Source organism: Manis pentadactyla, chromosome 16 (genome assembly GCF_030020395.1).
Source record: "Manis pentadactyla isolate mManPen7 chromosome 16, mManPen7.hap1, whole genome shotgun sequence".
Taxonomy (NCBI): Eukaryota; Metazoa; Chordata; class Mammalia; order Pholidota; family Manidae; genus Manis; species Manis pentadactyla.
Window position 1 is genome coordinate 20,398,887 of NC_080034.1, and position 17,308 is coordinate 20,416,194.

General features: G+C 43.0%; 1 protein-coding gene across 3 annotated transcripts in view; it reads left to right on the forward strand.

Moving 5' to 3' along the window:
• The first annotated feature begins 508 nt into the window (after positions 1-508).
• The window catches only part of ELOVL5 (ELOVL fatty acid elongase 5), an 87,508-nt gene continuing 70,708 nt past the window's right edge, over positions 509-17,308 (forward strand). Inside the window, exon 1 of one of the 3 annotated variants that reach the window (XM_036916366.2) lies at positions 509-653. The gene's annotated coding sequence lies outside the window, so the exon portion shown is untranslated. Of the gene's footprint in view, positions 654-921; positions 1,048-1,486; positions 1,508-17,308 lie in introns of those variants that run through there. The other 2 variants (XM_036916367.2, XM_036916368.2) reach the window with 2 other exon arrangements.

The window sequence follows — 17,308 nt, forward strand, 5'->3', positions numbered from 1 at the left end:
ACTGGCTTAATTTATAGAGGGCTTTTTTGTTGTCTTATCCTGTTCGACCAAAAGCCTTCGCTCCAGTGGTCTCCGTACACATTTAACCCTTTCATCTAGAATCAAGGAGACTTAGACCTCTTTCAGAACCGTAGAAGAGACGCCTACCAGAGTGGGCTCCTGCGTTCCCGACGCGGCCGCACACCCCAGCAGTGCCTGGCATCCAGGGTCAGAGTTCAGGGCGTCGGGAACTTCACTGCCGCTATTGCGCAAGCTCTGCGTTTCACGCAGGCTTATTAGGAAGAAAAGGGATAAACTTGCCCAGAGACACGTGAACCCGAGGGGACCAACCCCTGCCTCGCCTCCCCACCTCATCGGATTCTGCAATTTACAATCACGAAAGTTCTATTGTCTCGCGATTGGCTCCCGAGCCGCATGGCATCATAGCGCTTGACTCATCCTTCGGGCCGGGATTGGCTGGCCGCGCCATTGTGACGTCAGGGTCAGCCCACGTTCCGATTGTAGATACCCCGTGCCTTCCCCTTCCCAGCGCGGCGGTTCCTGGCTGCCGGCGCCGCCTCCTCACATCATCCTGGGCTCGGGCTGGCCGCGGGTTCTCTGGCTGCCGTCTCGCCGCCTCCCAAAGCTGCTGCGGCTGCCCCTCCGGCTGGGAGGTAAGTCGTCAGCTCCGGGAAACTTCGTCTGGGGCCGCCGCTCGGCCATGACACCCGCTGGAGTGCGCGGCCGGCTAGCGAGGGCTGCGAGCCGCCGTTAGGACCCGCGCCCGGGGCTACCGAGGAGCTGCCGGCGCGGCCCACGCTCCGCCTGGCGGAGAAGCCCGGCCGGCTCCCCGGGCCCGGCTGGCCGGGGTGGGGACAGCTGTGCGGGCGCGAGGCGGCTCGCCCCGGCGCCGAGGCTGCGGCTGGGCTCGAAGCAGCTTCCACCTTGATGCTCTCGCGCCGGTTCGCGTGTGGCAGTAGCAGGCAGGCAGTTTTAGTCGCTGACAGGCGCCGCGGGACCGCACGCCGAGCCCGGACAGGAGGCAGACGGATGGGTTTGTGACCTCAGGTCCGACTGCCCTGTCGGGGTGACCACGCGGGTGGGAGGTCCAGGGGGCGCCCTCTGAGAGAGCGAGCCCCGTCTTTAGGGAGAATAACGCCTTGTGAGTCCCGAGAGCCTGTGCGGGGTGGCCGTTTGGAGCGACACCGGCGGCCAGGGCGCGCCCTCCCTCGCCCCGCGCCGAACTCGCGGATCCGGCAAAGCCGGGGGTGTGGGACCCTCCGGTCTGTTCTATTTTCTCTCCCCGCCCCCAAGCCCCGCCTCTGCCCCCGGAGGGAAGCCTGCTAGCCCGGGATCACTTCGGTTTTTATTAAAACCAGATAACTGCAGCCCGCGGTACGCGGGGAGGGATGAGGCCGAAGGGCGGGGACTGGAGAGGGACCTCGGCAGCCCTCTGGGGTCAGCCCGCAGGGGAGGCGCGGCAGCGGCCCGGGGCGCAAGGAAGCCTTGCTGCGCGTTGTAAGGAAAGGTACTTTTTTACAGTTTCCACGCCGTTAAGGCTCGCCCCACCCTTACCCCCACCCCCCGAGTCCGCCGGCCAGCCTGCCTCGGGGTGGAAGGAGTCATGCCCGGAGCAGTTGTTGTTCTTTTAAACTGTCTTGCAACCGATCCGTGCTCTTGCCCTTTAAGGATGTTGGTTTCTCCTTCCTAGGGTTGTATAGTTAAGTTCATCTCTGCTTTTTCATTGCAAATTTGGAGAATGCATTCGGCTAACTTTGGGGTTTGGGTGTGTGGAATCCTGTATGGAAGAATCCAGTGCCTGACTTACTCGCTGGCCTGGGGAACAGAGGGATGCTGCTGGCAGGGGAACTGTGAGGAGCTAGCAGCCTTAATTCTTTTAAGAGCGGAACCCGGGGCAGGAAGTGCTTTATTGGGTTGTACGGAAGAGCTAATGTTGCTTGTTAGGTTTTGTAATTGGTTTTTCTAACCACTTGATAGTAACCTGTTAGTTTGCACTTGTTTTGCATGCCCGTCTCAGCCACCAGCATATGGTGCAGAATCTGCAGATGCAGACGCAGCCGGTTTTGCATTCGGTAGCTGTGGACGAACACTTTAACTTTTTATTTGCGATTTGGGGACAAGTGGATCACTTTTTTTGGCAGTTCAGATGCTGCCTGGGTTTTTCCCGGATATCTCTCTACTTGAAAGAGAAATGCCGCTCGTGTCCCTTTTAGATTCTTACCACACTTATAACTTCTCATTGCCAGGAGCCTTTTCTGTACAGTTTCTTTCTTTTTCTTTTCTTTTTTTTTTTTCCTCTTACATTTCTGACTGAAGACAAAAGGGGAATGCTGTTGATTTTACAGAATATAGAATAGAACTGCTGAAAAGTGAAAGTAGAAAGTATACTAAAATTCTCAGACCCTGCCCTCACCCCCTTTGATTCAGTTTGTCTGTATGCAGGGGTTTCCAGTTGCAGAATCATTAATACGGATTTCAAGAGATACAAATGAAAGAGTCCAACAAAGGGTCTTCCAAGTAGTGGTTTGATAAGTGTTTCCTTCATTTGTTTTTCCTCTTAGAGAAGGGGAAGTGAGGTTTAGGGGATGTGGCCAGGAATAAAACTTGAGAATCTCAAATAATGGGGAAAATATTAAAAACTAGGTTTTCACAGACACCAATAACAGTATCCCTATTAAGTCAGAGTTTTTTGTTGTTAGAGACCTTAATTTTTAGATGTTTGGTGTTTGCAAGTATGTTTCTCACTACCTCTTTTGTTCTCAGCATGTTGATTTTCCTGCTTTTAGAGGTATCAATCCTTGGGTGCCTTATGTCCAGCTTGAATCATGCAATCAAGGCAAAACTGTTCGCCTTTTTTTAGGATACCTTTGATGCCTATGTAGATAGTAGAGAGTGCAACTGGTGGGTTTCCTTCTTTCTCATTCAGCCACATCCTTCCTCTCCCTTAAGAAATTTTGTAATTATTTTGTCCTGAGTGCCTACCAAGTCTGCTGTTACTGATAGGATAATCTTTCCATTTGTTATCCATAAATGTTTCTTTGCATACATTCAGTTTCAGGTGTTACTGATATGAGCACTTTCCTATTAATGCTTGTTTTCTATATAATTGTTATAACATCCCTGTGAGAAGTATCCTCTACCTCTTTTTTAAAGAATTGAGAACTAATGCTTAGCCATACCAAGTGACACTTCTAAATTCACATAGCTCTGTCTCCTACTTTATACTTGCTCCTTTTTCTTTGTACTCCTAGGATTTGTTCAGTGGGCCATGTGCCATTTATTTAACTCTGTTACTCTGTAACTAAAAATCTAACTTCATGTTTAAAGGTCCATCTTTCAGCAATTGAAGATGAACAGTTTGTCCTCTCAAATCTGGCTAAAATCTATTCCCTTCCTTTTAGCTCATACATTATTCATTTTATTCACTGACTTAGCAGTTGAGTCTAGAGTGTGTGTGTGTGTGTGTGTGTGTGTTGCAGGGACAGATTGTATACAGAGTCTCATGACACAGTTCCTGACTCCAAAGGCCTTCCTGAATTAGCTTACTCTCTTATCCTTTTACACCCTTACTTTACACCTTGGACTAAACGGGGGTCAGAAGCAGGTAAAAGATAAACAGTTTTGCCTTGATTGTTTAATTCAGGTTTGGAAATAAGATACCCAAGGATTGATACTCACTTCTAGAAGCAGGAGGACAATCGAGATTTCAGGGGGAATTGTCTAACCACCTAGGAAAGCTTTTAGCAGAGCTCTCCGTGTTTGACTTCTCAGTGCCTAGCACTGCTGAATTGGTTAGGATGCTTTCAGTGCAAGACATGAAAACCCCTCAGCTGGGCTTAAATGACCACCTGACTGAAAAGTCCTGAGGGTAGAACTTTTGCTGTTCTTTGAAGTCCTCTCAGATGTTGGTTGTATCCACAGACTGACTTTGCACGAGATGACTGCCAGCAGCAATCTTGACTCCCGTTACCATATTCTCCTATGGGAACTTTCTTACCTACCACCTTCCTGAGAGGGTCCTTGGCCTTGAGGTGATTAAAACTTAGGCCCTGGTTACTTGAAGTAATAACAGGAACAATGGAAGTATGATAACCTGGGGCCTACCCCAGAACTGACAAAGTGGGTTTAAATCTCACCCCACCAACCTGCTACTACTATACCTTAAGGGACAGCCGGTGTAGACATGGGAGAAGTGTAAGGCCTCCAAGGGCTGTAAGGGCCTCCAAGTATGTCAGTTCTAAAGAGATGACCATATTAAACTAAATAGAAATGAAGACATATTTGAATCTAACCTTACCTGTCATAGAGGACTTTTATTGATAGGCCAGAGATAGGAGCGGCATTCTAGGAGAGAGGCAGTTGGAAGACCAGGCAAGTGTGGAATCACTGGGCAAAAAGCAAGTTGCCAGTTAGTTGCCTGAAGCTAATAGGGCATAAATGGAAGAAAAGGTTAGAAAGGCAAGTTATTGGAGATAATAACAATGGCTAACTTTTATTGATCTATTATGTGTCAGACCCAGCATGGAGCACTTAACATGGATTATCTCAATTACTATTAATTGGTACTATGAGCATTCTTGTTTTATAGGTGAGTAAATGGAGGCTCAGCGTTTGAACACTTGGCCAAGGCCCCAAGTGTTACAGCTGAGGTTGTCTTGAGCCCCTTAGCCTGCTCTCCCCCCTGAGGTGTTTGGTGCCAGCGCACCACTGAAGCTTTCGAATTAGGAGGGCATTATGAATGCTGTGCTCCAGGAATATGAGCCATGTCAGATTGTATAGGATGGGTAGGTGTGGACAGAGGCTAGGAATGTGGAGATGGGCTGGGAGGCTGTTAGAAGAGGCCAGGACAGTGATAAGATCCCACCTGGAACCATAGCCAGAGCAGAGACTGGAGAGAGCCGATTGTATGAGACTGCTTCTAGGATACCATCAGTGTGACTTGGAGACCAGTCGGATTCCAGGGCCATCAAGAGGGAGAACACTCTTAGGAACTGGATGGTAGAAAGAAGAAATACTGGATTATAAAGGGAGAGAGAGGAAGCTTTGTAATCAGGTGGGAATATCCTAACAGCTCAGTTACATATCTGAACAAACCATTTCTTCCCTCGAGTCCCAGTTCCTTCTCTTTGCAGCCAGACTCTGTTGGCCACCTTTTCTGTTGTCCTTTTGCAAGTACATGTTTCCACCCCATTTCATCACTTCTCAGGCACAACTGTTCACATTTTAACATACCTGGGGAAAGCTTCAGCTTATAATCAGTGGCATCTTAAAATCACTGCAAGCATTTTCCCGCATTTTAATACTACTGAAATAAGGATGCTTCCCACCTTTTGATGAAAGTATCATTGGTAAGAAAAGGAAAATCCCAGTATTGCTAAAGCTCATGCAGCCGGTTGCTGGCAAAGCCTAGAGTAAGCACCAAGGCTTCTGGGCCCTTCATCAGCTGGGTTACTGCACCTCACATAGTAAGTGGTTGCCTCCTGATACAGGATTACAGTAAAGCACATACGTGTTTGTTTGTTTCAAGTAATTTGAGAAGGTTGGAAGGCATAGTTTAATGTGCCTCATCCTTCTATAGAACCTGGCTGCCATGCTTTGTTGTTCTAACTTACCACCAACTAAGAATATTAACTCTGGGCGTTGGTCTCTTTTTCTATAAAAAACAAAAGATTAAGATGGCAAGTCCCTTTCAGAACTCAATTTCTCTATTTTCACTTTTGTTTCTGTTTGACTAGGGATAGAGGATGAAGGTTGAACTCATTTAGGTCTTAGAAAGGGAGATGTCAGAATCAGTGTTGGAAAATACAGTTTTATCTAACAGTTTAAACATACTGCTGGAAATGTTCTGACCTTCAAAGTTCAGCAGAGTAACCTGACCTAATTTTTCCCACCCACACACATACCCCTACCTGATTTCAGCCCTTAAATGTTATTACCAGACTGGTTCCTACTGGGCTCCTGCTGGCATGTTTCTTCCATGGGAACATTTTTATTTGACTTATATGCATTTGCTTTTAGACTTGTGTGGTCCCTGGATTCAAAATATTCACACTTGGTGGGTGGTCAGAAAGACTAAATTCCTACCTAACCACCCCACTCCTTCTGTTTAAAGTCCATCTGTAATGTCTTTGATTCCTTGTATCTTGAGTTAGACTTTTTTGTACCTTTCATGTTATGTCTTCTTGCAGACTGGGGTTTAGGGAGTAGTTCATTTGTTTTAAGATTTTCAGTACTGGTACTGTCTGCCACTGCTTTCTCTAGTTAGGAGAATAATCTTGAAACTTACCTCCAGTTTCTAATGAAAATCCTTATTCTGGGTGAGCACCTTCCCGCCAGCACGTGCTCTTCACAGGTCCCATCTCTAGTAAGTTTTACTCTTGCCTTTTTCTTTCCTCATTGTCAACAATTTTAGCCTGTCAAAATGAATGTCTTACAAGTCCAGAAGAGATTAAAGCCCAAGAAATGAAAGTTGGAGAAGAGCCAATCAGGTCTTTATTTTACATGAGTTATTCTGAACTCCAGAGTACCTGTTCCCCTTTTGTCTTGACACAGCAGATGCCGTACAAAGTAATTGCCATGAATTTCTCTTTCCCCAAAGAATAGGTCTCATGGTAGCAAATGCAGTAATTATTCATTTGCTTCCCTCGACGTTTCAGTGTCCCCAGGGGTAGTGTTCAGGTGCTTCAGTCTTTGGCAGAAGAAATAAATTTTAATATTTATAGAAGTTATTGATGCCTCTATCTGCCCTATTGGTGAGCGGATATGTATCACTGAAAATTTGAGTCTACTTCTTACAGAACTTCTGAATATTTATCTCTGCTATGGCTCTGAGGTTCATTTATAAGAGCATCTACTATGTTTTTTTTTAAGTAAGCAAAGCTGTAGGAAGCAGATGGAAGAAGAGGCCTTCCAAGGTAGCAGCCACATACACATCTGGACGGGGTTCCAGCTCTGCCACCCACTTGTGGCTGTGTAGGCTCTGGCGGGTAAGTCATCCCACCTCTTTGCAACTCCTGTGTATAATTCGGAGGTGATAATTCCTGTGCCTGCTTTGGAAAGTGTTCAAGCCATCAGTATGACACATGCAGGTTTAGTAGCGGCTGACTTAATTTCCTCTTGTATGGGATGTTCACTGAAGCATTATTTATAATAGCAAACAGTTGAAAGATTCAGTAGAGTAAATGTGTTTCAGAAGAATAAATTACAGTGGGGCAATGGAGTACTTTGCAACTTAAGAAAAGAATGAGGCTGATGGTGGGTACTGAATATAGCTGCTCCATACAACATACCAGGTACTTGTCTAAAGTACTCTGTGTATATTCATTCATTTTTGCCTTACAAAACCCCATGAAGTATGTACGCAGTTTTACAGTGGAGTAAACTAAGACACAGAAAGGTTAAATGACTTGTTCAAGGCCCCACAGTCTGTAGATGGCAGAGCTGGGATTCAAACCCAGGCAAGCTGGCTGCAGTCTGCTTTCAGCCACCCTGTTAGGCTGCACCCCTATTAGACCTAATAAATAATTTTTGCATTTGCAGCTCTAGATGCAGAACTGAGGAAACAAAATTGAGTTTCTCATTCATCCTTACATTCTGGGAGGTAGAGTGTATAACCAATATAGGACTTTGGATAGTAACAAGTTAGACAGAGAAAGATAAAAGGGGAATATTTATAATCAGTCCTTTTTCTTCTCTGACTCCTTTTTTTAGATATTCTGCACTTAAGCCTCCTCTTTTGGTGTAATCAGAAGTCAAAAACACAAAATAGCTCTATAATTATTGTCGTAAGAAGCCAGTATTCAAAAGCCCAGTTGCCAATTGGCTAGCCTAGTGTGACAGACGAAGGGCATCCAGCATCAGTTTCCTTACCTGGCTCGGCTGTACCTGGGTTTGATTTACAAGGTGTATAAGATCTGAGAGGTGTGGGTGGGAGGGAAGGACACCCAAATCCTCTAGGGAGCCTCTGTCTCCAGAATGTCTGGTTTCCCTGGGCTGGAGGTGTTAGTCATGTGTATTTTGAAAACATCTACGAGGTCATTCTGACACAGGCCCTGCAAAGAGCTGCTTGTTCAGGATGAAGGTAGACATATTTCCCACCACCTTCAGTTCTCTTGAGATTATTAGGCTCTTTTAGAACTCATTTTCTTTCTCTGTGCGGGATCACTAGGTCTGACAACATTTTGATGGCCATGAGTACCATAATTCCTAAAGTAAGAAAATTACAAAATTAACAGAATGGCTTACCTTACCATGGAATATGACCAGGTAATAAAACAGCTGTTGGCTTTAGACACACTTCACACAAGAGATGAATAAATGATTACTAGATCGATTGCTTTATTTTTTTTAATGATATGAAAGTTAAAAAATTTTTTGATATTTTTATTGAAGTATAGTTGATATATAATATTATATTGGTTTCAAGTATACAACAATGATATGACAGTTACCTACATTATTAAATGCTCACCCCACCTAGTATAGCTACTATCTGTCAACATAGAAATATGTTACAGTACTATTGACTGTATTTTCTACACTGTGCTTTCATCCTCCTGACTAATTTATATTGTGATTGAAATTTTGTGCCTTTTTATCCCATTCAGCTATTTTGCCTACGCAACCCAGCCCCTACCCCTTGGTAACCACCCATTGCTTCTCAGTGTCTATAAATCTGTTGCTGTTTTATTTTCTTTTGTTTTGTTTTTAGATTCCACATATAAGTGAAATCATATGGTACCTGTCTTTCTCTGCCTGGCTTATTTCACTTAGAATGATACCCTGTAAGATTGCTTTTAAAAATGCCTCATTGTAGCAACCTTTTTTTTAAAAAAAAAAACACATTTTAATTTTGCCTTTCCCTCTCCTTATTCTCCTCCACGCCCAAACAACATTTATAAAATGTGGGTGTTGAGATTCTTAAAAAAACAAATGTGTTTTTGTGTCACATGCCTTATTAATGGTACACCGGTTTGAATTAAATCTTTTAAGACATCTTCTCTTGGAGGGGGCTGCATAACTTATTCTTGTTAATTATGTTTCTCCATCCTCTTTTTAATTTCAGCTGAGGCTGTAACAATACCTTTGTATATTCTGTACAAATTAGCTTGGAGAACATGATAATTTATTTTGAATATTCAAGTCATCACATCAGTTAAGAGACTGCAATCAGATAAGAATTTTAAATAGCTGCCCATAGCAGAATATGTTGCTTACAGGCCTCTTAAATGTTTGTCTCACAGCTATTTGCAGTTACAGTTTAATTTAGATGTTAGGGATAGATTTGAAGTACAGTTTAGCCTCTTTAAGCCCAACCTTTAAGGGAACCGTTTAAAGGCATGCAAAAGATTTTGATGTCCATGATCTGCCCTGGTCATGGGTTGTCTTCTCCAGTGTGCTTAAGCCACAAAGGTGGTTGCCCTGTAAAACAGGTCAGGGCTTCTCCAAAGATCCCCTTAAAGAGTATCTCAGGAATTCCATGTCCACAGGAGAATGCTCTAAATACTGTTCTTACTTCATTTTCAGAGCAGCTCCTTTTTGTTTACTTTCAAGAAGTACTAGACTAGGAATAGGCTAGTGACCCCAAAGAAAAGTGGCTGTGAGTACCATGCACAGTGAGGTAGTTGTTTTTCATTGAGCCCTTGGACAGAGCTGCATGCTTGAGTCTATCATCTTTTTGAGAAATGGGACTGGCATATTTTAAAAGGCTTCCCAAAATTCAGGATTTAGCTGAAGACTTGCAAAGTACTGTTGGAAGGCTAATCTCAATGGGCGATGTACTTGCCCATGAATTCAAGCATCCAGCCCACCACCCATTGTCCATCTCAGATATTTATTTCTAATCCATGTCTTTCTTCTGAGTTCCAGACTCGTAACTTCTCATTAGCTAGGTTCACCTGTGTGCCTCTTTCTGGCCATCATAGTCAGGGTCACCACCAACGTCCACCAGTTTTCCCAAGCCATCAAGGTGGCAGTAGTGTTTGGGTCCTTACTGTCTCTCATCAACTACGTACTTAACCTCATGCCCTCTTAACTGTCAGTCACCAAGTATGGTCCATTCAGGTTCCTCTCTGTCCCTCTCTGCAGCCCCTTCTTTTTCCGTTTTCCAGCCCTCATAGCGTATCAGTCCCTTCTGGATAACTAGTTTCTTCCTTGCTCCTTTTTTTGTCTCTTGTGTTCTGGTCCCCACTCTATTGTCACAGTGGTCTTCTGACATGTTAACAGGGTCATATTACTCCACCCTAAAAGCTTCATTTATTCCCTCTTCAGGCCCGTCCTTATAAAATAATAGTGGAAACTGACATGCTTTTCAAACCTTATTTTGGCTGGTCACAACATGGAGCCCAGGTTGGAGCAGACCATCTAGGTTGGACAGAGCTTGTCTGCTTCAGTAGCCACCTGGGGACTAACTCATTGATCATTCACACTCACCGTTGATGCTGTGTTCTGCTCTCTGCTAAGTAGCATGGGTCCTACAGACACAGGATAGTACACCCATTGGCAAAGAGAGTCTTCTGCTTCCGGTAGAATTGAGGTATGTACTTGAATCAGCATAATTACTGATACTGCTAATGTGACCACATATATTGCAGTTAGGTTTGGCTATAAGTGACAGAGATTTCCAAATGACAGGGGTTCCAACAATGGGATCTCAAAACCAGGTGGAAGTTTGTGTCTCCCGTAAAAGGCCGGGGACACAGTCCAGGGCTGGTTTAGCCCTTCTGTAGGCTCCTTACAGCCCATTGTGCATCAGACTTAGATTGTGACCCTCATCTTCCAGGCTACAGGATGGAAGAAGAGACAAAGGGCAGATGAGTCATTCATGCTTTCTCTTAGAAGTTCCCAGAAACTGCCCTATACAATTTTGGTTGTCTCCTTGGCCAGAACTTAAGCATGTGGCCACATGAAGCTGCAAGAAGAGGCTGGAAAAATCTCATTTTGATTCTGGGTGGCCATAGGCAGCTAAAAGTCCAGCTACTCAATATACAGTTTAGACAGTTAGCACCACTCTGCCATATGTGGTGGATGAGATTGACAGTCCTGCCCACATGGAATTTAGAGTCTGGTGAAGAACACCGACAAATGAACCCTGCAGTGAGGAGAGGACTATGAGACTATAGTGTAGGATCCTCCAGGAGCAAACAGGAAGTCCATCTAAATCATAACTGGGAGGGTCAGGATGGGCTGCCTAAAGAATAAGCAGGATTCTGGTGTATAAGGAGGCAGTAGGTGGAGTATTCAAGCAGAGGCTCTGTGGGAAAGGGACCGGTAGCTGGGGAATGGAGGAGCACGTGAGGAGCTGAAAGGAAGGAAGGAAAACCAAAGGAACAAGCAGGGGCCGGATCATATGGGTTCTGGGGGCCACATTCAGGAGTTTGGACATTTCCCTAAGAGCCTTTAACTAATTTCAAGGAGGTAAGTAATTGAGAAAGATGCTTTTTGGAGGGTGGGGAACAACACAAGACTAGAGGCAAGGGATGATCTGAGAGTGCATTAATCCTGTTGAGGCATGACTAAAACAGTGGCTTTGGGGATAACAATTTAAACTTCATAGAGCTTAAGAACAGGGAAAGAATTCAGAAATTATTTTGTCTACTTTTTCACTTTTGATAAAACCAAGGTTGAGAGGTTTAATGGCTTGCCCAGCATCACACAGCTAGCTGTAGAGCAGCAACAGAAACTATTTCTCTGCCTAAACTCTCCCTTATGTCACTGCTGAATGTGTCGATTTGGAGTGCAAGGCATTTGGGGGCATTCAGAGAAGGCAGATGGCATTGGACTGGTCCTGAAAAGATGAGTGCAATTTGAACAGGAGAATATAGAGGGTCTGCCACGTAAAGCAAATGATGTGAGACTGGGTGTGGAGAAGCCCAGCTATGTTTGATTCTCTTAAATTCTACAGTTCTAGCACTGTACTAGGGTCCTTCAAGGAAGTAGTTTAAGATAATACTGCAGAAGTATTTTGAAGTCATGGAAGGCTTTAGCATAAGATTAAATGATTTAGATTTAATTCTTTAAGCAACAGGTAGCCAGTTAATGCTTGGTATCAGGGCCAGCTTTTTGACAGCAAAGTTGGCATTTTGTTTAACTTCTCCGTGTCTTCGTGCCCTGCACCAGGGCATTTGTTGTCTGCAGGATAAGGGCCTCCCGAAGATGTCCGTGTCTCTAATCTCTAGTACCTGTGAATATGTGCAGTTATAGTCCTGGGGAATTAAGATTGCAGATGAATTAAGGTTGCTAATCAGCTGACTAAAACAGGGAGAGTAACCTAGATTGTCCAGATGGGCTCAGTGTAGTACAAGCACCCTTAAATGTGGGAGAAAGAAGAGAACTGACTGGAGAGATGATGCATGAGGAAACGGGGCCCAATTTGCTGGCTTTGGAGATGGACGAAGGGACCATGAACCAAGAAATGGAGGCAATCTCTAGAAGATGGAAAGGCAAGGAAAAGGATTCTCTGGCAGAGCCTCGAAAAGGAATGAAGCCATGCTGACACCTTGATTTTAGTCCAGTGAGACTTGTTTGGGACTTCTCATGTCCTGAAATGTAAGATAACTGTTCGAAGCCACTAAGTATGTCGTAACTTGTTAAGCAGCCAGAAGAAACTAATGCAGTGGTCAGGGTTTGTTTGCCTAGTGAATGAGAGCTGAGCTTTACAAGATCAATGTGGCAGATTATTAAATGGATTGGATAGGAGGAGGTTCTGGAGGTCAAGGAGCCTGTGGAAGACCATTCAGGCAAAGAGGATGAAGATTAGACTGGACACGGGGGTGGAAGTGGTGGAAATAGTGCAGACCTAAACCCTGGGTGGCCAGGAATCCAGTGAGGGCAAGGGATGGAACATGCCTTCTGGGCTTCATTCCTGGGGAGCTTGTGGGGCCAGCAACAGAGTAAGGGAGTCAGAAGGCAGAGAGGAGGTTGTGAGGGAAGAGTGATGAACTTGGTTTGACTTACTGCGCTTGAGGTTCAGGAGCACCACACGTACGTAGGTGGAGAGACAGCAGAAGGAAGGGTGTATTTCATTGGTCATGATTTATCTGTATTCTTTATTTAAATTTCTCCAGTAAGAGACTCAGCAATCTTTTTAAAAAATACAGTATGTCACATTCCTTAAAGTTAAGATTTTCCTAGTGTTTTACCTAAATTATTTCTGCTGCCATTTGAATTCTATATACCCTTAATGTTTATTATTAATAAATGAAAATAAGTTAATACTAAATAATTAATATATTTAAGTAACAACATAGTTCTCTGTGGATAAAGTGAAGGTTCCTATGGCCAGGATTCTCACCTGGCCCTGGTCGGCTTGCTCACTACACGTGTAGGCAATACGTTGTTATTGACTCTATATAAAGAGCTTTGCCCAGGGCTCTGGGCGACAACAATGGCATGGCTGCACAGCTGCAGGAGAGCAGAGAGTGGTGGCAGCACCAAGGACGAAGACTGAGACGGCTGCATGGACAGAGGCCCAGAGGCAGAGACAGCTTGCTGCATGCAGACTTGCTCTGAGTGGACGGGATTCTAGTGATTCACCTGCCACTGTGGGAATAAAGTTGGGTATAAACTCTTTCACCCCAAGAATGTTCCATTGTCATTTTTTAGTCTTGCCAGTGGGTTTCAGCCCCAAGCAAGTTCACTATGGATTCAATGTCATTATGTCTCATTGAATCCATAGTGAACTTGCTTGGGGCTGAAACCCATTGGCAAGACTGCTTCTCTTGCACATTTTACCCTGTTCTGCTGGTCGTCTTCCCAAAGAAAGCAAGAAAAAGAAAAATCATGACTGTGTTTACAGTGGGCAGTACAATTGAAACGTTAAGCATGGGCACTGAGGTATGGGATTAATTCATCTTTTCTCTCTTCCTTCTGAACATGGTATAATCATGTTGTACATGGTTTATCTTTCTGGATGTTTTGGGAGTTGGTCTCTTTGTCATCCAGCCTGTCACTCACTCACACCCATATGTTCCTCTCTGGGTCCTGATATTGTCAGATCTCACCCACTGTATTGGAGAGGACACAGCCCTAAACAAAAGTTGGCTTGTGCTAAAAAAGGGAAGTGTTTGCTGCTTGTAATAGTATTTCCACGTCTGTTCTAAGAAATACCAGTTTGCCTTCTGTTGAACACTTACTGTAGATATGGTTACATCCTGAAAGTTCTTGGCTTCTGAATTGCTTTGTTTTTATAATGAACTTAGATGTAATGATAGCCTATTTTCTGAGGAATGAGAGAGAAACTGTTTTAGCAGCTGTATAGAATGTATTGACTTTGGAGATTTTTTTCCCTATGGCATCACATTGCCTTCCTACCTGTCTAGTGATGCTGTTTGATCTCTTTGATTACTATCTTTCTACTTGGTGACATTTGCACAATATAATTTGCGCTTATAAGTGAAAAGATATTTTTCAATGGAGGCTATACTGAGTATAATTTTCTTAAAGCCTGTAAAGATATGAGGTATGACTAATAAAGTAATGACTTCCATAAACCACACATGAAAATCACTTTAATCTCAATGAAGTATTTATAGTTCATTCTCCAGAAAAGGAAGGTTGAGACAAGAAATCCCATTCATTCTAGCTTGACCAACTAAACTTTCTGTTCTCCCCTTTGCTGTTTGATTTGATTAAAATAAGATTTATGTGTGCTAAATTTTTGGTTGTCATTTACATAAATCAGTATCTTTATAAGACAAAGCCCCCAAAAACATCTAGGAAGCATAGACCGAGTGTAACACGATTAAACCATATTGAGAGGGAAGACAGGAAGAAGGTGTGAATTTTGTACCACAGTGCCCATCATTCACATTTCAACTGTACTGTCCACTGTAACAGTCATTTTTTTCTTTCTCTCTTTCTTGAAACCAAGTTGTTTACCCTAATCAGACAGTCTACCTGGCTTACAGGTATTTCTCTGTAAAGTTTCCCAAACTAAGAAAGCAAATGGAGAAAACATTTTGTGGAGAAAACTTTTGTAGAGAGAAACCTGCAAATACCTGCTCTGACCATGACCTAAAGGTGAATGCTGTGAGCTCTGGTGTAAAAGCATGGAGTTTCTTGGTAACAGATGAGAGTACATAATGTGTCTTTACAGCAGGTAAGTATTAAGCTTCCTACAGGATTCGTTCTCTCATTGACACTACTCCCTTTCAGAGAAATACTGTTGTAAACTACGCGGGTCCTGCTTGGAAGGTGAAATGTCACTCGTAGATTCTTATTTAGGAGGAGAAGGGAGTGTCATATAATTTTCTCCCTCTTTTATTCATGTTCATTCAGTCTCCATCTCTCTGCTGACCAGCTTTCTTTCGTCCTTCTGGCACTCCGCTTTCTTTCTAGTGATTATATTCCTGTTCAGTGTCAGGGCCATACCTGCAACTGACACCCCCCCTTAGAAGTGAAAAGAAGGTGAGCCCAGAGGCCAGCCACTGATGCAGCCTGCAGTGGAAGATGGCATTCTGTCTGAAGAGGCTACATTTTGAAGTTTTTGAAAATGGGCATTTGAGAACTGGCACTGTTTAGCAAACTGAGTGAAAATCAGGTAACTTGAGGGATAGCAGGCATATGGAAAGTGTGGTTTTAACAGGTGTTTTGTTGTGGCAAGTTGAAGTCAGGAAACTGAATTTCTGACTTTCATTCTGAGTTCATGTTCTCTCTCTCTTCACACACATGCACCGCACACACTTTGGTGTTTGTGTAGTGGTTTACGAGTGAATTACTGTATTTGCAGTAATACCTAATGTGATTGAACTACAAGAAACTTATGTTTCTCATAGTTTGACTTAAAATTTTAATTTTTGGTGAAGAGTTTCCAAGAGGAGTGTCCTCATTTGGAAGAGGAGTGATACCGTGCTTTGGCTAAACAAACTTTCAGAGTTTTTGTGCACCCATAGTAGTATGAAAATCAGCTCATCCTGTTTGAGGTTGTTACTACATGTAATTGGATGAGTTAGTGGGGAACCAGTAAGAGCTTAATTATTCCACACAGTAAATTAAAATATGTTTATTATATAAGTTTTATTCACTATTGTCAGTTTGCTTTCAAAATGACTGTTTTAACAAATTTCAAGTATTTGAGTGGTTTTTAAACTGGACTCCAAGTTAAATTTACCTCCTGAAATCAAGTATAAAGACACATTCTTTTTGAGGTACACTTGGCATATTTGCCTTTAATTGAGAAGTTAAATTTATGTTTTAGAAATAAAACCTTATAGAGAGGGGAAATCTGTACACAAATTTTGACACAATAGCTCTCAAACTTTTTGGTCTTAGGGCCTACACTTTTAAACATTATTTAGAACCTCACAGAGCTTCTGTTTATGCAGATTGTACCTATTGGAATTTATTAGAAATTAATTTTAATTTTTTAAATAAAAAAACTATATAATTAGTGATACATCTAAAAATAACTAGTCCACTACATGGTAACATAGGTAACTTATAATTTCATGAAAAATATATTCCCCCCCAAAAAAAAATTGGCAAAGATGTCAAATGTCTGTTTTCTCTAACCTACTGCATATTTAGTTTAATGAAAAACAGCAGGATCCTCCTCTCTGCTTCTACATTCAGTCCTTTATGGTATCACATCATGTAATCTCTGGGACACTTTACAATGAGAGAGCTGAGATTGAAAAAAGTTGAAAAAGTCCCTTGTAGTATTATAAAAAAAAAGTTTTATCTTACAGAAACCTGAAAAAGGCCCAGGGACCCTCAGAAGTATCTGGACTTTACTTGAGGACCGACCCCTGTTCTAACCAGGTCCTATTTTATTGTATGTTGAAATAAACACCACCCTTCTGCTTAGCATGAAAACATTTTTTCCCCTGATTTCAGCAACTATTGCCCTGTTTCCTTCAGCCTGAGTAAATTTCTTGATTTATGCCACAGGATCTCTGAATGTCACCTTCATATTTCAGCTTCACGAGGAGGACTGGTTTTGACCATTTATCAAAGAAATGTATCTGTAGAGTGCCCTGCTTAGGTAGGATGTAACAACTTAAGAGTACATTCATGGCTTCTGACTTCACTTGGTTCTTATGCAAATGCTGTATTGCAGGACTGCAGTGGTCAGTTTTTAAAATAAGCATCCAAAGCAAAGCAAAATAGGAGTAAATGAAGAGATCAAGGTCTCGGTGTAGCATAAATAGCTTTTTAGGTGTTCATTTTATATTTTTATCTCATTCTCTGTGCTATCTGTACATTATAATATTTGGGCCTTCAGATTGGCTGATCTTTGGGCTAGTTTTTAAAATAGCAAATTTCTTTTTTGTTCATGCCTGTTTGAGAGGCATTTTTTTTTAAACTATTG